Here is a 23,116-nt window from a genome sequence, read left to right on the forward strand (position 1 = left end):
AACATTATCCATATCATCATGAAATCTGACAATCTGTACTAAAAATACTTTTAAATACTGAGAAAAAGCTTTGGTAAAACAAGAAATTGAGCACTATGACAAAAAAAAATAATTCTGATTTGGATTTGTGTTTAGCCAAACAGCTTACAAGAATAAAAAAACATCTCAAAACTGCCTCGAATAGTTGGCCTTGATCATTTATATTCCATCTAACCAGTCAGACCTGTGATCGTATGCCCCCCCCCCCCCCCCCCCCCCATTGTGAAATCCTAGATACGCCACTGCACTCGTGGTAAAACTAGGACGTTTCTTTGTTTCCAAAGAGACGTGCTACCGCTAAAATCACAAACCTCTTCGGGGCAGAGATACATCAGACACGAACTCATGTGAAAGGTGGGACACACCGGAAACAGGATTGATTTGAATAGCGGGTATTCCTGCCTTTTCACCTGCTCTCGCTTGCATCGCGTGTTACCGTCTCCCAGCTCACTACCATCGCCATTAACATGAAGCTCTCCGATCGGAATACCATGGTAATTGGATTCCTCTCCTCGGACAACAATTAGGAGATCAAACTTGTAGCCTGTAGCCTGTACACCTAACGACCGATTGACATTATCTACACGTCTTTGCCCATCCTTTCACGTGATTTTCCCTATCGCTCAAATCAACTTAAGGTTGATTGAAGCCTAGCTCGGTGGTCCCAAGATGAAGGGGGAACCGTCAATCAAACCGGAAATGTACGCAAATTACAAACGCTACCCACTACGTGCTATCAAAGACTAAAATCGCATTACAAAATATGGATATCAAATCCACAAGCTGACATTCGCAGATGTCTCGCAAATTACGTGCGCAGATTAACGGAACAAAAGAGATATATAATATAACCCCATACTCATAAGTTATTGAAATTAATGAGTTACTAACGCAACTTAATTATTCCAATGTTTATGAATACTAAAACATTAGACCTCTTTGTGCCCTAATTTGGCAAAATGGCATCTTACGTTTCTCAAAAATAGTCAGGAACTTCATAAAAGCAGAAGAAGAAAAAAATCAGGGACAATTAGATTTCCTTTTGTACATTTAGATAGAGGGGATTTTTTTGATGCTCGTGGGATTTTGTTTCCGTGTTAGAAGTATATTATTGCAAATCTTAAAATCTTTGTGTCTGTTTAACTTGAGATTTGATGTTCCCTGCAGCCTTCTGTTACAATAGGAAAGTATGAAATTTATGATAAATAAAATGATTTGCCATCTCCTGAAGATGTGAACGCATTAAAGTAAAAAATGATCATTGATTTAGGACATCATAAACATTTAATTGTTTAATCTAAATTTATCTCAAGACATTTCTTTTTCTTTCCTCTGTTTTTTTTGAGGGGGGACCGATTAAACAACAAAATGTGTTAGGAATTTACTTTGATTATTTCATTGAAGACAGCAGACGGTTTCATGATTACAGGGGCGAGTAGGTGGTTTCAAAATTAATTTCATTTTTTGAAATTATATCCAAACACTTCAGAAGAAGAGTTTGTACTGTTGTTCTGAGCAATGTAATTCACTATACTGATATGTCATTCTTCTGATTATTTAATTGTAAGTGTGTTTCTTTTTTCGTAACGTTTTACTGTGATTACAACACGGTACAATACAGTTTTTTTAATAAAAAGTAATAAGACATTATTTCTTTTTCGATAAAACTCTTTAGTAGGCCTACTTTTTATAGATTCTGTTGTATTTAAAGATAATCCTGAGTGTTAAGAGTGTATCTGCCATGCAATCTATGTCATGATGATGTCAGTTGAGTAATTTATGTGCATGAAATGTTGTCTGTCAATAGTTTCTAAATTTCCCTGTTAACGGGTTAAAATGTAAAGCTATAAATCGCATGATACTCAGAAGTGTGATATCATTTTTTAATTAAACATGTCAATTAATAATTAAGCAATATATCTACGTGAAAATCATAAAATTAAGCATTCTTTTACTAAATCTATAATCTATCGTGAATTAGATTATCTATAGTTTGAAGAAGAAAGTAGTAAAATCAATTCGCTGATCAAATGTAATGAATACAATCATATAAGTCTTTTCAAATTTAATTTCTGTTCTTTATCCTTTTTCGATCGGAACTGAACACAGCTATATGCTCGAAAACTAAATACTGCTTTCCCGCAATACAAATTCAATGCGTGGGCCCACAGCCACGCTGATTATTGTCTGCCAGCTCGTATATAGTACGACTGAAAGGGAGAGAAAAAAGGCCAGACTTCGAACTGGCTTCCATGAATGAACCTTCTGCTGAACTTGTGAATGAAAAAAGTGAAAGTGGGTTGTAAAACGCCAACGCCTAGTAGTAGTCAAAACTTGTCTCTGCGTAAAAGTCTTGAATAATTGAAGACTGGAAGAGAATTCTATGGAGGATTGATGTGGGGAAAAGGGTAATGGAAAGCTTTAAATGCTTCCATTCACTGTCAGCATCCCTGCTCGATCATGATATAAACCATGAAAAAAAGATGCCATTTATATTTCTATAGAGTCCGGATGCGACGCTGGTTTTCCATCATTAATTCCATTGAAGCTCATTTTTTCTTTCATGACCATTGGAATATCGATATTGCTTTACTGTCATTATGTGCATCACTTCAATACAAGCATTTTATGAGCTATACAAATGAATTGAATATTTCATCCAATCTCATTATGTATCTCTCGATATTCTATCATGTCTAACTCTGCGTACAGTTAACAACTAAATTATTCATATCCTTTCCAATTTTTGTAATTTTTTGAGAATGTGAAAAATTGTCCCGATCAATGTTTTTGTTTTGTTGTGGAGAATGTGACATCTACAAGGACTCAGTAAAGGCCCTAGATTCAACGAGTCCACTTTTTACTCTTGAGTTACAAAGCAAACAAAAAAATTGCAAGGGGTGTAAATAATTCAGTTGTAAACTGGATATATATATATATATATATATATATATATATATAGGTAATCCATTAATCAATGCCAAATCAATGAAATGTTAAATGATCATCTTCCTGAAAAAATATCAGGTATTCGTAAAAAATAATAAAAAAGGTACTAATTGTTTACTTACTCGCTTGTACATCACTTGCGTATACAGTGAACATCAGCCACATCAGCAACATCATTGGTAAAGATCTAGGTGTCATGTTGGGATTCAAGTAAAGGCAATCTAGGATGTAGTAGTGTTTAACAACTCGTCCTCACAGGTAGAAACAAATACAGCCTCGCCAGCAAACATGAAATCTGTGACGTTTTTCAAGTGAAAATGACACAAGCCAGCACCGTAATTCGATGTGAGGGATCAACAGATTCACCAACCGGTTTTTCAGCTTTATCGGTTGATTTTCTGACTGTATTTCGGATCAGTCTGCAATCCAAGCTGATATAATTTATAGCTCAGTCGCCACTGTCCGACCAGTAGAAACACCGAAAATGAAGCTACGAGAGTAGGAGAGTCACATCCACACTGTCCACTGCTCTCTACCCGGTCGTCTGCTCAACTATAGCTACCTGTAAGATTTTTGGCGTTTTTTTTCCCCCGCGCTTCTGCAGACTGTCGTTCTCGATCTGCGCGCCACGAGCAGGTCGTTTGTCCACAACGCATTAATTGCTGAGTCGAGTGCGTGCGTCATTTTGACACTCATGCTTCTGACCGGATTCATGTATCACTAGTATGTTCTTTTTTTCCCTGGTTCTTTATTCCTTTTATTTATTTCATCATTTTAAGGACATCTTGCGGATATTTCTTCCGACTGAAATAAATAATGGATTTCGGCACATCTAATTTTCTGGAATCATGATAATAGGGAGGTAGGCAGAGCAAGCTGATACAAAAGTCACTAGTTGCTTTATTAGTGACGAAGTAAAGAAAGGCTCATTAAAGGGAACGATTGAAGAAAAATATGAAAAGAAAGGGAAAAAAAGAACGGAAATTGAGATAGACAGACTCATATGCCAGGGGGGGGGGGGAGGAAGGGGTATCGACAATGTGAACAAAATAATGAAAAATACAATAGACTCAGTTTTACATATTTAAATCAATTTTTATTCTAATCTATTTTCGGTCGATAAACTATTTTTGGGTGTTTTATAATGTAAGTCATTGTTCGAAATCTTTGATAACTGTAGCTGATACGAAAATTCATAACTGGTGGACTTTTCATATGAATCTGCAATCTGCATAGTGGGTCCCATTAAGATTATATGACTCCGAAACTTAAGAAATAATAGAAATATAAAGTTTTTATATTATGTAAGTCTACGTGCTGTTTGTGAGGAAATCGACTCAGGTATATTAAGTTATCAATGAAAATAGGAAATCTTTGATTTCTTTTTGTCCTTTTTTTTTAAGGAAAATACTACATAAAACTCGTTAAAGGTATTACAAAGTTTTGGAAAATTGTGAAAAATGGGTGGATAGTGAATCTGTACAGTCTTCATATATTTGGATGCCCCTGTGGATGTATTAAAAGCACTAGAAATTTTAGCCCCTACAACACTTCTGCTTTCGAGAAAAATTGAATATAAAGATTTACCGGTGCTCCCGGTAAATTTTATTAAATTTCAAATAGCTCCTACGGCCGTACGATGGTAGCTGCGACCATGGAAATCTCAAATATGTAGTTGTGGTATATAATTTCCGACCGGGAATAGCTAATCGGTCGATTTTAGTCAAGACACATTGTTTTATAGCTTAATTGATATCTTGACCTTAAGAAGGAGCTATCCAACATAATGTGTTTATTATTATTATTTATGATTTCATAACTTTAGAGTCGATTTCGACCGCGACAACGATCAGTGAATATTGTAGGATCGCAAATGCTTCCAATAAGTTCTTTTGAACCAAATTCACGACCCCATACCAAAACTTTGTATTACCTTTAACAGAAGGAAAATAAAATAATCGATCGCCCTGTTAAAGATTTAAGCACTGCAATTTGTAGACAATTTTTCATCATTATAAAACGTGCTTAATGCAAGTCTATCTCTTTGATATTGTAGTTAAACAAAGTTATAAATAAAAGCGAAAGTGCATCCCATCGAATTATTTAGTAGACAATAGATCTACGTATACGTTGCTGGCTGTGAAAGTGATAGTAGTTGCTAGGCAACGCTTTGCCAATGGGCTCTTCGCGCCAGAATAACATATCATAAACTCGCGCGCTCTCACCGTCATATGGTATGACAAGCTATTATAGTCACCATGTCAGCCGGGTTCATTACGATAATGAGATGATTTCAACGCTTGCTTTATCCATTATTCATCCAACTTCGTATTCGCATTCAATTTCTTTGCCATTGTATCATATTCCCTCTTCAAGAATGAATCATTAAATGGAGAGTGTCGGTGCATCAGGATGATGAAAGTGAATAAAATCGCACTCATAGTCGTAGCCTGCCTTACAATGGTAGGATGGGGACTGCTCTTGCGAAACATTACGGCAATAAAGAGAGAGATAGATAGAGAGAGAGAGAGAGAGAGAGAGAGAGAGAGGGAGAGATGTAAATAAACCCATTGCTTACTGGAACAGAGTAGCCTCTGTATTAAGCTTATGATAGTGAACAAAGTCAGTAGTCAACTGGTTAATGTACAAAATAATGAACATGACAAAAGTTGATGATTATAACAGTGAACAAGATCTATACATGTAAGCATCCATTATATCCCTGCAAATTGCATTTCAAAATGCACTGCGTCCTCATAATATTGTAAGAGTTCTCACAACAAGAATATTTTGCTCTAAATAATCTCTTTAACAAAATATCATACAAAATACTTATACAATATCCTTAACTTCACTGTTGCGAGTTTCAATGGTTAATATAATCGTTTTTTGCCTTTTCATCTCGGCATTTCATTTCATTTCGTTTATTTCCATTTCCAACACAATAAAATAAAGTACATGGGATTGCATGGTAATTGGTACATAGTTTTTAAAAAAAATGAAACTGTTCCACAGTGTACACAAGGCTGCATTTCATAATATGCATTGCCTATGCAAATTCTATTTCAGTCTTTGGTGCTTTTTATGTAGATCTATTGTGAAGTATGATAGCTCCGAGCGCCTAGATTAGTTTAAAAATATTCAGTAAACTTATTGCATTACTTTTTTTTGAAAAGCATATTTTTACCTGAAATATGTGGATGCTCGTTGGATTGAACTTCAGAAGGAGCAGTTTTTGTTTATGTGTGTGTGTGGTTGGGGAGGGGTTGTAGGGGCGTTGAGTTCTTGCATTTATTATCGACATGTAACCCGAGCCCCCCCCCCCCCCCACCCCTCAAAAAACCCTCTATAGCCGCTAATGATTAAACGAGTCCAATTAATTGTGAAGTAATATTGATGAAAAGTGCTAACTTGGAAACTTCATTGTTTAAAATCATGAATGCACGGAGATTACAATAAACGTGCGGCTTTTCACAGATAGGTCAGTACCCTGCGCTATAACAATGCAACTCTTAAGGCCCGGTCACACAGCCTTTCGCGTCTGTATCGCGGGTAAAATTTCGCGATTTTTTTTTGCCCGCGGTTGCCCGTGGTGGAAAAATGTGCAAAATTGGCTTACCCGCGGTTTACCCGTGGTATGCCCGCGGAACAGACGCCGGCGACTGTTCCGCGTCCTTATCGCGGGTGAAGCGCGGCGGTACCGCGGCCTACCACGCTTACACGCGGTACACACGCTAATGCACGTGATAACAACGCGGTACAGACGCGGAACAAACGTGCTATGACCGTGCTCCACCCGCGATTACCCGCTAAAATTTCGCGTCCAATTCCGCGTGTAACCACGTCTTAACCGCGGCCGTAGCACGTCCTAGCACGTTCGTTCCGCGTCTGTACCGCGTCTTTACCGCGTGTGTACCACGTGTACCGCCCGCGATTACCCGCGGTCTAAATTTTTGGGCAGCCCAAAACTTTTTCGCGCGGCCAACCGCGTGTGAATTTCTTACCGCGTGTAACGACGGGTAAAGTACGGCTGTATCGCGTCTTTATCGCGACCTCAAAGCGTCCAACAGCGTCTGCTTCACGGGCAGAAATTTTTGGCCGTGATTCGGCCGCGATACGCCCGCCGGAGGGCTGTGTGACCGGGCCTTTATCAAGATCATGCATTTTCATGATGAGGAGAACAAAATTGGTTCTGTTGATGGCAAGGAGACTAATACATTTACAAAACATGCGAAAATGCCGACCGTAATGTCTTTGCAGTAACGGTTAAAATAAATAATTGTGTTTAAAATCAAGGCGTCTACCCTGTACCTATACCATTACACCTTTACCTTTACATAATACATTTTTTTTGATATCATCAAGAGAAACAGTAAAGCGCTTAGAGATATCGTAGAGGTATTAAGCGATATATAAAAGCGGAATATTATTACCATTATTATTAATGGATCATCTAGGCACTAGTACGTTTTAAACTTTTAGATCCGTTCCTCTACAAGGACATCATATCGTTGGGTTATGATTGGAATAAAGGAATAGTGTTAGGTTTATCATTAACTAGTTTGGATTAACAGGACGTATGGTTGTTGAAGAAGGTAAACTGTTGGGTATTTGCTGGCATTATGCATCATTATGTCTTGCAATAAGGCGCATTTCCAGCAGAGTAAATTAAGCACTTTACAGATCCAGGTCGGAAAACGGCTCTTTACATAATTATCATTTTATATAAGCCAATATCGAGCACTTTGGAAGATCTTTCTCCAGCTTTGGTACGAACAATAGAGCACTTATAGCAAGACGGGGCTGGGCTAACAACCATGTTCAAGGATGTAGTCACCCCACTCTCCATCATAGGTTCGTTGAATATTCCTTCATGGCTTCACACAGGTAGAAGAACCAACCAGACTAAGAACTATTATTGAACCTTATACAGCAGAATACAAGATGGAATGGAATGAAATGAAAATGGTGGTGGTTATTTTACCTGACTGCTAAGAAAGAATGAATGTTTGTAAGTAAGCAACCAGACGACCGACGGCTTTAGGTCCTCTTCGAGGGACCTGGTAATGAGGATTAATGCCTTACCAAAGGGCACTAGCACATCGCCTTGGTTTCGAACCCGGGTCACAGGATTACAAGACCACTGCTCTACCGACTGAGCTATCGCGCCTCCTCGTATTATGTTAGATGGAAATGTATGCAAAAGTAATGTGGGTTATGGGTCAAAGCTAATTACTTAATTCTGTCCGAATGCCAATTTCCATGATTACTCATCTTCCTCTCATCTCAATAATAAATTCATTCACTAAATAAATTGCCATCTATTGCTTTCTGACGACAAACGACCGACATATTGATAACCTAAAGTGCAAACAAAACATAGCAATTTCCGCTCACCTTACTTAAATCGAAATGAAATAAATCTTCTGTCACTATTCGACGGGTTAATGTGAAAACTATTTATACACTTGCTCTTTAATATGAATGATTAATGGTCCAGTTTAATTTGTAGTGGGCTTTTGTGTCAGAAATTATTTATTCACGACTCGGAGTGATCAGCGCGAATTTATCCACACTTTAAAATGAGGAAGAAAAAGTATTAGGAAATTGGAAATTCAGTTCAGAGTGACACCACTAGCCTTGAATCGAAGACTCGAATTTCATCCCAATAAAAAACCGTTCTCATCAGCAAAAAAGTGCATTAACATCCCAAGCGTATTTTAGATATTTAATTTCATTATAAATTACTTGTGTTCATACTGTCAGACGATATAGAATGGAGCCATTTTATGAAATTTTCATGTTTTAACTTTTGCATATTCCCCAATATAGATCAAGTATGCGCTGAGAGAGAGAGAGAGAGAGAGAGAGAGAGAGAGAGAGAGGGGGGGGGGGGGGGGGGGGGGAGAGGGAGAGAGAGAGAGAGAGAGAGGGGGGGGGGGGGAGAGTTGGTTGCGTGTGAGATTGAAGGAGAAAGATTAGCAAAGAGAGGTGTATTAATGACACCAATACCAGAGAGATGGGAAAGAAAGAGGAAAAGAGAAAGGGAGAATACAAAGAAGAGATGAGCAGAGAGAAAGAGAAAGGGAGAATACAAAGAAGAGATGAGAAGAGAGAAAGAGAAAGGGAGAATACAAAGAAGAGATGTGAAGAGAGAAAGAGAAAGGGAGAATACAAAGAAGAGATGAGAAGAGAGAAAGAGAAAGGGAGAATACAAAGAAGAGATGAGAAGAGAGAAAGAGAAAGGGAGAATACAAATAAGAGATGAGAAGAGAGAAAGAGAAAGGGAGAATACAAAGAAGAGATGAGAAGAGAGAAAGAGAAAGGGAGAATACAAAGAAGAGATAAGAAGAGAGAAAGAGAAAGGGAGAATACAAAGAAGAGATGAGAAGAGAGAAAGAGAAAGGGAGAATACAAAGAAGAGATGTGAAGAGAGAAAGAGAAAGGGAGAATACAAAGAAGAGATGAGAAGAGAGAAAGAGAAAGGGAGAATACAAAGAAGAGATGAGAAGAGAGAAAGAGAAAGGGAGAATACAAAGAAGAGATGTGAAGAGAGAAAGAGAAAGGGAGAATACAAAGAAGAGATGAGAAGAGAGAAAGAGAAAGGGAGAATACAAAGGAGAGATGAGAAGAGAGAAAGAGAAAGGGAGAATACAAAGAAGAGATGAGAAGAGAGAAAGAGAAAGGGAGAATACAAAGAAGAGATGTGAAGAGAGAAAGAGAAAGGGAGAATACAAAGAAGAGATGAGAAGAGAGAAAGAGAAAGGGAGAATACAAAGAAGAGATGTGAAGAGAGAAAGAGAAAGGGAGAATACAAAGAAGAGATGAGAAGAGAGAAAGAGAAAGGGAGAATACAAAGAAGAGATGTGAAGAGAGAAAGAGAAAGGGAGAATACAAAGAAGAGATGAGAAGAGAGAAAGAGAAAGGGAGAATACAAAGAAAAGATGAGAAGAGAAAGAGAGAAAGGGAGAATACAAAGAAGAGATGAGAAGAGAGAAAGAGAAAGGGAGAATACAAAGAAGAGATAAGAAGAGAGAAAGAGAAAGGGAGAATACAAAGAAGAGATGAGAAGAGAGAAAGAGAAAGGGAGAATACAAAGAAGAGATGAGAAGAGGAAAAGAGAAAGGGAGAATACAAAGAAGAGATGAGAAGAGAGTAAGAGAAGGGGAGAATACAAAGAAGAGATGTGAAGAGAGAAAGAGAAAGGGAGAATACAAAGAAGAGATGTGAAGAGAGAAAGAGAAAGGGAGAATACAAAGAAGAGATGTGAAGAGAGAAAGAGAAAAGGAGAATACAAAGAAGAGATGAGAAGAGAGAAAGAGAAAGGGAGAATACAAAGAAGAGATGAGAAGAGAGAAAGAGAAAGGGAGAATACAAAGAAGAGATGAGAAGAGAGAAAGAGAAAGGGAGAATACAAAAAAGAGATGAGAAGAGGGAAAGAGAAAGGGAGAATACAAAGAAGAGATGTGAAGAGAGAAAGAGAAAGGGAGAATACAAAGAAGAGATGAGAAGAGAGAAAGAGAAAGGGAGAATACAAAGAAAAGATGAGAAGAGAAAAGAGAAAGGGAGAATACAAAGCAGAGATGAGAAGAGAGAAAGAGAAAGGGAGAATATAAATAAGAGATGTGAAGAGAGAAAGAGAAAGGGAGAGAGAGAGAGAGAGAGAGAGAAAGGGAGAATACAAAGAAGAGATGAGAAGAGAGAAAGAGAAAGGGAGAATACAAAAAAGAGATGAGAAGAGAGAAAGAGAAAGGGAGAATACAAAGAAGAGATGAGAAGAGAGAAAGAGAAAGGGAGAATACAAAGAAGAGATGAGAAGAGAGAAAGAGAAAGGGAGAATACAAAGAAGAGATGAGAAGAGAGAAAGAGAAAGGGAGAATACAAAGAAGCGATGTGAAGAGAGAAAGAGAAAGGGAGAATAAAAAGAAGAGATGAGAAGAGAGAAAGAGAAGAGAGAAAGAGAAAGGGAGAATACAAAAAAGAGATGAGAAGAGAGAAAGAGAAAGAGAAAGGGAGAATACAAAGAAGAGATGAGAAGAGAGAAAGAGAAAGGGAGAATACAAAAAAGAGATGAGAAGAGGGAAAGAGAAAGGGAGAATACAAAATAGAGATGAGAAGAGGGAAAGAGAAAGGAAGAATACAAAGAAGCGATGTGAAGAGAGAAAGAGAAAGGGAGAATACAAAGAAGAGATGAGAAGAGAGAAAGAGAAAGGGAGAATACAAAAAAGAGATGAGAAGAGGGAAAGAGAAAGGGAGAATACAAAAAAGAGATGAGAAGAGGGAAAGAGAAAGGGAGAATACAAAGAAGCGATGTGAAGAGAGAAAGAGAAAGGGAGAATACAAAGAAGAGATGAGAAGAGAGAAAGAGAAAGGGAGAATACAAAGAAGAGATGAGAAGAGAGAAAGAGAAATGGAGAATACAAAGAAGAGATGAGAAGAGAGAAAGAGAAAGGGAGAATACAAAGAAGAGATGTGAAGAGGAAAAAAGGTTTTATTAAGGTTATAGGGGATAGAGAAATAGAAAAAAAGCGAAGACACACAATAAATAAGAACATATACATGTGGAATTGGACACTTGGCTTACTAAGAAGATTGAAAAGAGACGCCTTTTCATAGAAATGATTTGCAAAGCTTTCTAAAGATTAACGAAGATGATTTTGGAAATCCTCAATCGCACGATACCAAGGCAAACGTAATGAACAAAAAAAACATTTTGTATCAATAATAATCACTTAAAAATATTGGATGCTTTGAGAATAATCTTTTCATACATTTAATAGTATTCACCCATATGATTGAAGAGTTCATGAAAATTCTGAGATAACGACAGGAAGTGACAAAGGAAGAATACTGTATATATTCATATATATTACATCAGAAAACAATTGATTACCACTAAATGAATACTATAAATACGAGTTTCATTAATTGATACTGTAATTACGAGTTTCATTTATTTTGATGAAATACATTACTGTGAATCTGAATGTTTCATGCAATTCACGCGTTCACGAGTTTCATTAATTGATACTGTAATTACGAGTTTCATTTATTTTGATGAAATACATTACTGTGAATCTGAATGTTTCATGCAATTCACGCCTGTTCACTCTCGTTACGTATCAACGAAACTGATTTTGGGGGTACAAATAACACGATTTGAGGTATGGGTTACAATAAAGAGGGATGTGGACTGACGCAGGACAAGTCTTGCATAATATATGAATGGAAATAAAGCAACAATGAATATTTTGCCCGCCAAGGTAGGTCTCACTACATCGGTTTCAGTATAGCGCCACCTTGTGTCACCAAATAAGTAGCATCTTGTCATTTGACACGCATAGATCTGCCACCAAACTCTTGTCTGTCACCCATGGCTTTGGTGAAGATAGGTCTTTTCTTAGTTCGTGGAATGGTGTATTTTAGCAAGTTTATCAAGACGATGTCGTAGTTAAACCTTACACGATTAAGTAACTTTTTACAATATAAATACGATCAATGAAGAATAATATTAAACCACGAAAACAAAAATCTGTTTGAAAAATGAAGGATACAAATATTGTCACAATTAAGATATTTCTACACCTAAACGCTATATTATTATCTAAACATCTCAACATCATAGGGGCGTAGGCAGAAGGAGCTAAAATGCGTAAACTTCCAAAATATAACGCCGCTGCCTATCATTGTCACACAGAGAAAAACATAATAGAGCGTAAGATAGTTTGAGTAAAATTTAAGCAATCAAGACTTGTGTAAATTGTGGTCGAGCGCCCCCTATATCATTTTTGGGTCCATTTGTCAACATTTGTTCTGTTCATCTTTCACTTGTAATCTGATATAGATGCCACGTGCGCTTAAAAGTCAGAATGTCAAATCGTTTGAACTTCGTACCGAACCCATTGGTATTAAACGTTATTATGATCTAGAAACAAAGCCGGAATACAGTGCTAACATCCGATCAATGGAGCGTGAAAGCATCGGTGGTTCAGTGGTAGAATTCTCGCCTGCCACGCGGGGGACCCGGGTTCAATTCCCGGCCGATGCAATTTCTTTTGTTTTTCATTGTACATACAATTGGCAAAGCACATGAAGGTGAAGAAAATCTTTACTGGATGATATACATAAACTTGGATATCGTATAATATGCAGTGAAGACACACTCGATGTGAAGACACTTAAATTTGTTTTACTTTCATGTTTACTTGAGCAGTATCTTGCAACCCTTCGGAGGCACAGTCGTCATGTAGGCAACATTTTTGAAAGTCTTTTCTAAGTTCACGACATTATGATGTTTAATAAAGAAAGTTTGTGTAGACGGTGCTAATATAAAACCGTATGGTTATTATCAAGCAACTTTGCAAGTTACTACAGAATTTGTCATTGAGATTTTTACAACATGAACAAAATAAATTTGAAAACTAAAGGATAGAAATATCGACATAATTAAGATCTCTTCGAGCGCCACCTGTAACATTTTTACGAGGTCCAATCAATATGAACTTGGTGCATGATCCAGTGATATCAAACAACATTATGATCTGGAAAAAGGGATATTACCTCATCATTAATGAACGCGAGCGCATCGGTGGTAGAATTCTCGCCTGCCACGCGGGTAACCCAGGTTCGATTCCCGGTCGATGCAACTAGTTTTTGTTTTAATGTACACACAAAGAAAATAAACTTCTGACAAAACACGTCCAGATAATGAAACTCTTTACTGGAAATATTCCTTTGCCCATATAGTTGGAATGATTTTTATTTTACCAGTTTTTATGAGATTTATGTGACAATAATTATGGCTTGAAAGAAAGACCTATGTATAAGTGGATGGATGTTATTAATGAAGACGGTAGAGAAATTGATTAGATTGATTGGTTGATTTTTATTCGACAAGCTACCAATAATACAACAATATACAATAATAACCGATCAAAAATAAGTCAGTTTGAACAGGATAACTCACGAAAGCTCGAGAGCTTATTTCCATGTGGGTCCCCTACAGACATGTACAAAATTAATAAGTTAAAATAGTAATATATTTGGAACTGGCTACAGACAGGACGAGAAGGAACGCTGTAACAAGGAGACCCAATCCTCTATTCTAACATTTTTAGCAAGTTTGTCAGGACGATGCCGTTATAAAAAACCTTACAGGTTTAAGCAATTTTGCACGATTATTTTTGGAAATATAGTTTATAAAGAAGTCATTACAAATATATTTCAAAAATAAAAGATAGAAATATGGACACAGTTATTACAGAGCTCTTCAAGTACTGCCTATAACATTTTTTGCCCATTTTGTCAACATCTGTTCTGTTCACGTCGCTTCCACCACGAACAACTAAACATCATGATGTCAAATCTTTTGAACTTCGTACAGCATCCAGGGGTATTAAACAGCATTATGATCTGAAAAGAAGAACATACCGTCTTCCATTATGAACGTGAGCGCATCGGTGGTTCAGTGGTAGAATTCTCGCCTGCCACGCGGGTGACCCGGGTTCGATTCCCGGCCGATGCAATTTCCTTTTGTTTCTAAAGGTACAACAAAGAAATTAATTGACAAAACGCATCAAGATATTGAAACAATTTACTGGATATCCTTCGGTAAACATGATATTCGCAGTCAAAGCATAGTCGATGTGAAGACAAATTTTTACTTTTATAGCATCAACTTGATTATCTTGTAATAATAATAATAGTGGGTTCTTGTATAGCGCTCATGTCAGTCAGAGTTGACCCTCCTGGCGCTCCCGATTATTACCCGGCATAACCCGGCCATCTTATACCCCATTCACAGTGGCCTCAAACACCGCGACAGCAGCGGGACTGTCCCGCTGCTGTAGCGGTGTTGTCTTCAGTGTGAAGGCTCGGACCCGTTATAAACTATCGCGGGATAACACCGCCTAGCGATAACGCCGACACAAACTATCGCTAGGGACGCCTAGCTACAGCAGCGGGACAGTCCCGCTGCTGTCGCGGTGTTTACTCAGTGTGAAGGCTCTCCGCTATAACACCGCGACAAACACGTGTGATTTGTTTACTTACCTATCACTGACCTCTTTTCTACAGCAATGGGGAACATAAAGTGAAATAGAAATAAAGTAACCAGTGGATTCAAATTGATTTTATTATTATGTAGGTATTATAATTATCCAAATAAAAATATTTCACACTTCAAAAAATTAAAATATTCTGACTGGAAGCAATAAAAATGCTAGTTTTTTAAAAAGTAATATGATCGAGGATACAAAAAGCAACTTGACATGTTTACCGCGCAATTTCAAGCAAGTATTTCCGGTCATATCGGGGTCACTCGCGGGTCATGAGCCATGCATACACGTGTTTGTTACGGAGGTAATAAAAATCACCCGCTGCAGCGTGAATGGGTACATGATATTTATCCCGCTGCTGCAGCGGGATAACTTTTCTACTGTGAATGCATTTGTAGCGGTGTTATGGCGGTGTCGCCGCTCCGCTACAACGCCGCTACAAATTTCAAAACCACTGTGAATGGGGTATAAGACGCATACCTCATTATATGCAATTATATTCGGGTAAGGGTTAGTTGTTTTAAAATTGGGCGACAATTTTGTTTTACAGCAAGTTTGTCAGGACGGCACCGTATATAGGAATTTTGCGAGATACTATTTGTAATTATGATTAATAAAGAAACCATTATGATACATATTATATGGGCCTATTTGAAAAATAAAGGATAGACATAATTATTGACACAATTAAGAGCTCTTCTCGCGCCACCTGTACATTTGTCACACCTGTTGTGTTCCCGTCGCTTCCACCACGCACAACTCAAAAGACACGAAGTCAAATTCGTTGAACTTCGTACACCATCCAGGGGTATTAAACAATATTATGATCTGGGGAAAAAAAATAAGTTGCTTTCTAATTATGAACATGAGCGCATCGGTGGTTCAGTGGTAGAATTCTCGCCTGCCACGCGGGTGACCCGGGTTCGATTCCCGGCCGATGCAAGTACTTTTTATTTCATTTTTTTATTTCAATATACAGACAAAGAAAGTTTACTTATGCAATATCAAGGCCTACTCGATGTGACCACATATTTTATAGTTTTACAGCATTAGTATGTAGTCCATCTTAAATTTTCTTAAGCCATAGGGCTCTTGGCAAATAAAAAGAAAGGGAAGAGATGTGCAAAATAATAATTTCAAAAATGTAGAGTTATCAATATCATATTGCAGCAAAGGCACAGTAGTGTGAAGGCAGTTTTTCGGTCTATTATCTCAGACGCAGTCCTAATGTAGACATACAAAAAAATGGGATAAGGGTTAGGTGTGTTATAAGTTGGCCACAATGTTTTTTAAAGTAATTTTGTCAGGACGGTGTCGTTATAAGACCTTACAGTATTAAATAATTTTGCGAGATACTATTTGTAATTATGATCAATAAAGATCATGATCATTACCAATACTGGGTCAAATTTGTTATTATTTTGATGACTCCAAATCCAGCACACCAATATTTATAATTTTATGCTACATAAGTTTATCAGCTTTTTCTGATCGATTCCACACCGTTTCTTTCACAATGCAATCGCATAACTAAAACTCAACTTTATCTTTAAACAAGATAATGATCTGAAAGCAAAAAGAACATAGCGTCTTCCATATTGAATGTGAGCGCATCGGTGGTTCAGTGGTAGAATTCTCGCCTGCCACGCGGGTGACCCGGGTTCGATTCCCGGCCGATGCAAGTTCTTTTTGTTTTTTGAATGTACAAACAAAGAGATTAATTGGCATAACACATCAATGTGATGAAACTCTTTACTGGATATGCATGTACATTGGATATCGTGTCATATGCAGTCACATACTCGATGTGATGACAATTTTAAAATTATTTTTTACTTCCACTTGATAGCAGTATCCTGTAACTCATCAGAGACGCAGTCGTCATGTAGGCAACATTTTGGAAAGGGTTAGGACTTTTCTAAATTCACGACATAACGATTTTTGATAAAGCAAGTTTGTCAAGACGGTGCCAATATAAAACCGAGTAGGATTTAGCAGCTTTTCAAGATACTATAGTATTTTAATTGAGATTTTTTTTTTTTAAACATGAACAAAATAAAGTTGAAAAATAAAGGATAAAAATATCTTCATTATTAAGATCCCTGCGCCACCTGTAACATTTTGCCTATTTGTCAATAGACACGAAGTCAAATATTAATAACTTCTTGAACTTCGTACAAAATCCAGTGGTAGTATTAAACAATATTGGACAAGTTTTGATATGGACGAAATCGTTCTAACCTCAACATTATAGAACATGAGCGCATCGGTGGTTCAGTGGTAGAATTCTCGCCTGCCACGCGGGTGACCCGGGTTCGATTCCCGGCCGATGCAAGTACTTTTTGTTTTAATGTACAAACAAAGAAAGTATACTTCTTAAAAAACACATCCAGACAGTGAAACTTTTTACGGGATATACGCCTTTTCCCATACAGTTGGAATGATTTATATTTTATCTGAAAACTAAGAACTTTAGTGATCAATCTTTATGGCCTTCAGATTGATCAATACAGTCACCGAGATGATATAAACTTTATCTATCAAGAATAAACCATATTGTCACAATTATATTATGAAAAGATGTAAATTAAATTGATTTCATCATTATGGGCGACAGTATAAGTTGGAAGACATATCATATTCAGCCAAGGCATGCTCGATGTGAAGACCAACTTTACAATAACCTGTAACCCATCTGAGATGCTGATCTCTTGTATGCACAATTTTGTTAAGGGCTTAGTTCTTTTATAAGTTGTAAGTTCTAAAATTTTAGCAAGTTTGTCAGGGCGGTGCCGTAATAAAACCTTACAAGTTCAAGTAATTTTGCACGATACTTTCCGATAATATTATTTATAAAGAAGCCATTACAAATATTTAAAAGATTAAAGATAGAAATATGGGCACAATTTGTTATTAGACAGCTTTTTAAGCACCACCTACACTGTATAACATATTTGCCCAATTGTCAACATATGCTGTTCTTTTCCCGTCACCACGAACAACCAAAAAACATGATGTTAAATCTTTTGAACTTCTTAGGCAACATCCAAGGGGTCAACATTATAATCTGAAAAGAGGAAGATACAGTCTTCTGTTATGAACGTGAGCGCATCGGTGGTTCAGTGGTAGAATTCTCGCCTGCCACGCGGGTGACCCGGGTTCGATTCCCGGCCGATGCAATTTCCTTTTGTTTTTACATGTACAAACAAATATACACAGTCAAAGCATATAGTCGAAGCTAAAACAAATGTTTACTTTTATAGTTTTAACTTGGTAATCCTGTAACCCATCTCAGACGCAGACCTCATGACTGTATGCAATATTATCTTGGGGTAAGGGTTCGTAATTATGATAAATAAAGAAACAAACATAATACATAATACGCCTATTTGAACAATGAAGGAAACAAATATTGACACAATTAATGCTACGGTCACAAAGATTCGTACGAACGATAATTTCGTACGTATCTCCCTGTTTTGCCATTGTCTTCCCGAATTTCCATTGTCTGAAAATCGTTCGTACGGCGTTCGTAGCAGTTCGTAATGGGATTTGTGACCGAGGCTTAAGACCTCTTCGCGCGCCACCTATAATATTTTGCCCATTTGTCAACACCTGCTCAGGCTGTTCTGTTCTCGCCGCTTCTACCATGTGCAGCTAAAAAGAAATCGTTTAAACTTCGTAGGGCATCCAGGGTTATTAAACAACATTATTATCTGGAAAGAAGAACATGATGCTTTCAAATTTGAATGTGAGCGCATCGGTGGTTCAGTGGTAGAATTCTCGCCTGCCACGCGGGTGACCCGGGTTCGATTCCCGGCCGATGCAAGTACTTTTTGTTTAAATGTGCAAACAAAGAAACTAAAGCCCTGAAAAAAAACACAACCAAATAATGAAACTATTACGCCTTTGCCCATACAGTTGGAATGGGTTATATTTAACCTGTTTTCATGATATTTATGTGACACTATGTTTTGAAAGGAAGGCCCAGGTATAAGTGAATAGATTATGAAGGAAGACGGTAGAGAAATTGATTTTGAGCTGGCTACAGACATGATGAGATAGAGAGCGGTATCGAGGAGATCCGCCCCCCCCCCCCCCATAGAGGGGACCCGCGGGATGATGATGGTGATGATGATGGTGATGGTCATTGTTTGATAGATAAAGTTCGGTCTTCTCAGAACTTTATTGATCAAAATTTATGACCTTCAGATTGATCAATAAATTCCTGAAAAGATATAAACTTTATCTATCAAGAATAAACCATGCATATTGTCACAATCATTTTAAGAAAAGAGATAACATAAATTGATCAATCAGTATGGGCGACAGCGTAAGTTCTGAAGAAAAAAAAAAACATACCGTCTTCTATTTTTAATGTGAGCGCATCGGTGGTTCAGTGGTAGAATTCTCGCCTGCCACGCGGGTGACCCGGGTTCGATTCCCGGCCGATGCAGGTTATTTTTTGTTTTAATGTACAAACACAGAAAGGTATACTTATAAAACAAAATATAGTTGAAAAATAAAGGATAAAACTATCGACATAATTAAGATCTCTTCGAGCGCCACCTGTAACATTTTTGTCTAGGCCTATATTTGTCAACAGACACGAAGTCAAATCTTTTTTTACTTCTTGAACTTCGTATTGAACAACATTATTATCTGGAAAGAAGAACATGATGCTTGAAAATTTGATCGTGAGCGCATCGGTGGTTCAGTGGTAGAATTCTTGCCTGCCACGCGGGTGACCCGGGTTCGATTCCCGGCCGATGCAAGATCATTTTGCTTTAATATACAAACAAAAAACAAGACATTACAGCATTGTAGTCCATCTTAGACACAACCGTGTGGGTAATTTTCTGAAGTCGTAGCGCTATGGTAAATAGAAAGTAATTGAGTATTAAATTTTATCAATATTATAATGCAGCCAAGGGATATTTTTGGTTTATTATCTGAGACGTAGTCCTCATTACTGTAGACAAACAAATCGGCAACGTTTCTTTGGATAAAACTGGGTCGAAAAGAATATAAAGGTTAAACTGTGAGCGCAGTTTCATGCCAGGTTTGGAAGACTCATGAAAAATAAATATGTCTCTTGACAAGGAATTGCTCCTCAAGTGCGCTCATATTATTTGAAATATGGCAAAAATAGCTGAAATAAATCAAACGTTCATGCCACGTGTTTCATTAGTCCCATATGCCCATATTTTATGTGTGATGTATAGGCCTACACGTCACATTCAACAAGATTAAGTCAGTTTCTTGACTTTCTTCTTCATCTTTATTTCTTATTCTTGTCTTGATGATTTTGAACCTCTCAAAACACATCAATTCTTATGTATTAAAATCTTTTTCCAATTTTTTCAGACGGTATATTTTAGCTTGACCAGAACTCAACTGTACCTTTGATGAATGAGGGATATGGAAAGTAAAAGTACTTTGCGACAATCATGAGGTTTTCACATTTTTGTTCAATCTATCCCTAAACTGAATCGATCCTGGATTGGCCCATATATTTCCTAGAATCCCATATGGCAGCCGACATTTTAATCACAAAGTATAGTTTATCATGTTTATGGTGATATTACAAAGTTGTGTAGCCTATATTGGTAAATAAATTAGTTCTTTTCTTTCTTTAAAAAGATGAGGGGATGAATTAAACAAAAATGATTCCTCTATGGCCACCATTTCTTCTCTCTTCCTCTTTCTTTCTCTGTCTCTCTCTTTCTCTCTCTTTCTCTGTCTCTCTGTCTCTCTCTCTGTCTCTGTCTCTCTTTCTGTCTCTCTGTCTCTCTCTGCCTCTGTCTGTGTCTCTGTCTGTCTGTCTCTCTCTCTCTCTCTCCGTCTCTCTCTCTCTCTCTCTCTCCCTCACTTTACCCCCTCTCTCTGTCTTTTTCTTATCTTTCTGCTGTTTCCCTCCTTTTTCTATTTGTCACTCTCTCATTCTTCTTTTCTTTACATCATCCTGTCTTTTGTCTCGTTAATTTTTTAAAAATTGTCTGTCATGTTTGTTTTAATTCCATAATTTTGTTCAAATTAAGTTATAAGTATATAAAGTTTGATTATAATGGTGCGAACCTACATCTAACAAGCATTGCATGCTTTCAAGTAGGTTCGTTTTTTAATTTCTGTAACAAAATAATTTTGCATTACAAAGATTAAAAAACAATACTCAACTATGATATGTAATTACGTTTATTACTGTCATTCATTGTTTATATTATGTGAAAAGAAATTTTAAAAAATAAAGAAAGAAATTCGCTCTGTATAGAGCGACTACTAATACTACTGCTCTGTTACTATTTCTAGGGGCTAACATCCCCACGATTCTACTGACCGACAACATGAAAGAAGAGAGAAGAGAAAGAGGAGAGAGAGGGACAAGAGAGAAAGAGGAGAGAGAGAGAGAGAAGGAGAGAGAGAGAGAGGGTAGGGATGGGGAGAAAGAGGGGAGGGAGGAGAGAGAGTGAGAGAGGGGGAGAGAAATCGTGAGTGAGAGAGAAAGGGGATAGGGATGGGGAGAGAGGGGGAAGGGAGGGAAGATAGAGTGAGAAAGAGAGAGAGAGAGAATGTGTGTATGTGTGTGTGAGAGAGAGAGAGAGAGAGGGGACGAACGTTTTCATGCATACTGATATACTCGGGTAATATGAATCACATTATTTCAATTGAGGAAAATGGTTATGATGAAAATGCATAAATTATTAAACTACATCATTCTCGATGAAGACAAACATTCATCTATTTTTAAACGTATCGTGTAAATGGGAAGCTAAGGGAATACAATTAACACTCCATCCTATTGTCTGTTGGCCCCTTTTCAGTGTAACCGACACGCTGGTCACAAAAGCGCCGACTGAGAATGAAGAGGGAAAAAAAAATCGACGGAAACGCTTTTCTTTTCCATATATACACAGTCTGAACAATTATGACAAAATAAACAATTAAGGGGTGAAAGGCAAGAACAATAACATTAGGCAGACGACTGCTGTTTGGTAGCAGACAAACCGACCAGACATGGGTCAATAAACGGCTCTATCATACTCAATGATACATTATGGGATGGGTGGAAAGGAGAATGGGGGAAGAGGTGGAGTACAGAATGAAACAAATATAATTGCTTTCATGACATGTGTGATTTCGAGAATTGGTTCCCATTGACTTGCCTCTTACATGAGAGCGTGAGAAAGGTCGTACCAAAGAGAGAGAGAGAGAGAGAGAGAGAGAGAGAGAGAGAGAGAGAGAGAGAGAGAGAGGGGGGAAACGATTCCATCATGTGGCTTGTGTTTTACTGTTAAAATTGCTTAAAGTGGAAAATATGCATTTGTAATTCGCCTTCGTTAATACCTTTTACAAGAATTTATGTTACAGTTGTAATCATTTTATCTTTACGATATAGTTTCTCCAGCTAGAAAAGAGGAAACAGTGGTTCTCGAGCTGCATACATTCCGGAGAAGCAAGGATTTTTTTTTTTTTCAATGATATTTTATTTTCTCCATCTTGCCTTTTCAGCTTTACATTAATCCTGACGATGAGGGCTCACTACTGAAGTCGATTGGGTCGAGATGAGGTTTTGTGGGATGCGTGTGCATGTTTCGGAAACATACAATTTCTGACACAAATTTAAGCTCTTGTAGTTTTGGAAGCAGACATCTGCGTTAAATCCTTCAAATAGTTCTTTTGAAGAGACGAGAGGGATTAAAACAGAGTATTAAGATATGATTGAAGCAACAACTACAAGTAAATCGATTTATATTTATCCATAATTGTAATGATAAAATCAGTCTGGGAATCGTGTTCCGGATCGTGTTGTAGGGGGAGAACGAAAAGGCGTCAGATTCATTATGATATTGTATTAAAGAATTAGAGAAATGGTACAGGATCAGACTAAGGACAGATCTTATAAATGTGTCAGAGCTAAGAGCCTTCGTGGAAACGTTGTGTGTACTCATGATTTGAATTATTATATATATAGAGAGAGAGAGAGAGAGAGAGAGAGAGAGAGAGAGAGAGCTCGCATTAACCATCAAGTTGTTTTAAAAAACTGGAAACATCCAAATAGATTAGTAGAACTG

At 37.5% G+C, this 23,116-nt stretch overlaps 9 non-coding genes across 9 annotated transcripts; all 9 read left to right on the top strand.

The window, feature by feature from the left end:
• The first annotated feature begins 12,965 nt into the window (after window positions 1–12,965).
• On the top strand, window positions 12,966–13,036 carry TRNAG-GCC. The gene has a single exon. It is a non-coding gene; the product is annotated as a tRNA-Gly (tRNA).
• A 1,405-nt stretch (window positions 13,037–14,441) lies between these two features.
• TRNAG-GCC lies at window positions 14,442–14,512 on the top strand. Its single transcript has one exon. It is a non-coding gene; the product is annotated as a tRNA-Gly (tRNA).
• A 1,403-nt stretch (window positions 14,513–15,915) lies between these two features.
• TRNAG-GCC lies at window positions 15,916–15,986 on the top strand. Its single transcript has one exon. It is a non-coding gene; the product is annotated as a tRNA-Gly (tRNA).
• A 668-nt stretch (window positions 15,987–16,654) lies between these two features.
• On the top strand, window positions 16,655–16,725 carry TRNAG-GCC. Its single transcript has one exon. It is a non-coding gene; the product is annotated as a tRNA-Gly (tRNA).
• Window positions 16,726–17,307: 582 nt separating this feature from the next.
• TRNAG-GCC lies at window positions 17,308–17,378 on the top strand. Its single transcript has one exon. It is a non-coding gene; the product is annotated as a tRNA-Gly (tRNA).
• A 774-nt stretch (window positions 17,379–18,152) lies between these two features.
• Window positions 18,153–18,223, top strand: TRNAG-GCC. Its single transcript has one exon. It is a non-coding gene; the product is annotated as a tRNA-Gly (tRNA).
• Window positions 18,224–18,801: 578 nt separating this feature from the next.
• Window positions 18,802–18,872, top strand: TRNAG-GCC. The gene has a single exon. It is a non-coding gene; the product is annotated as a tRNA-Gly (tRNA).
• Window positions 18,873–19,429: 557 nt separating this feature from the next.
• TRNAG-GCC lies at window positions 19,430–19,500 on the top strand. The gene has a single exon. It is a non-coding gene; the product is annotated as a tRNA-Gly (tRNA).
• A 247-nt stretch (window positions 19,501–19,747) lies between these two features.
• TRNAG-GCC lies at window positions 19,748–19,818 on the top strand. The gene has a single exon. It is a non-coding gene; the product is annotated as a tRNA-Gly (tRNA).
• Window positions 19,819–23,116: the final 3,298 nt, after the last annotated feature.

Source organism: Strongylocentrotus purpuratus, unplaced genomic scaffold (assembly GCF_000002235.5).
Source record: "Strongylocentrotus purpuratus isolate Spur 01 unplaced genomic scaffold, Spur_5.0 spur5_scaffold_6, whole genome shotgun sequence".
Classification (NCBI taxonomy): domain Eukaryota; kingdom Metazoa; phylum Echinodermata; class Echinoidea; order Camarodonta; family Strongylocentrotidae; genus Strongylocentrotus; species Strongylocentrotus purpuratus.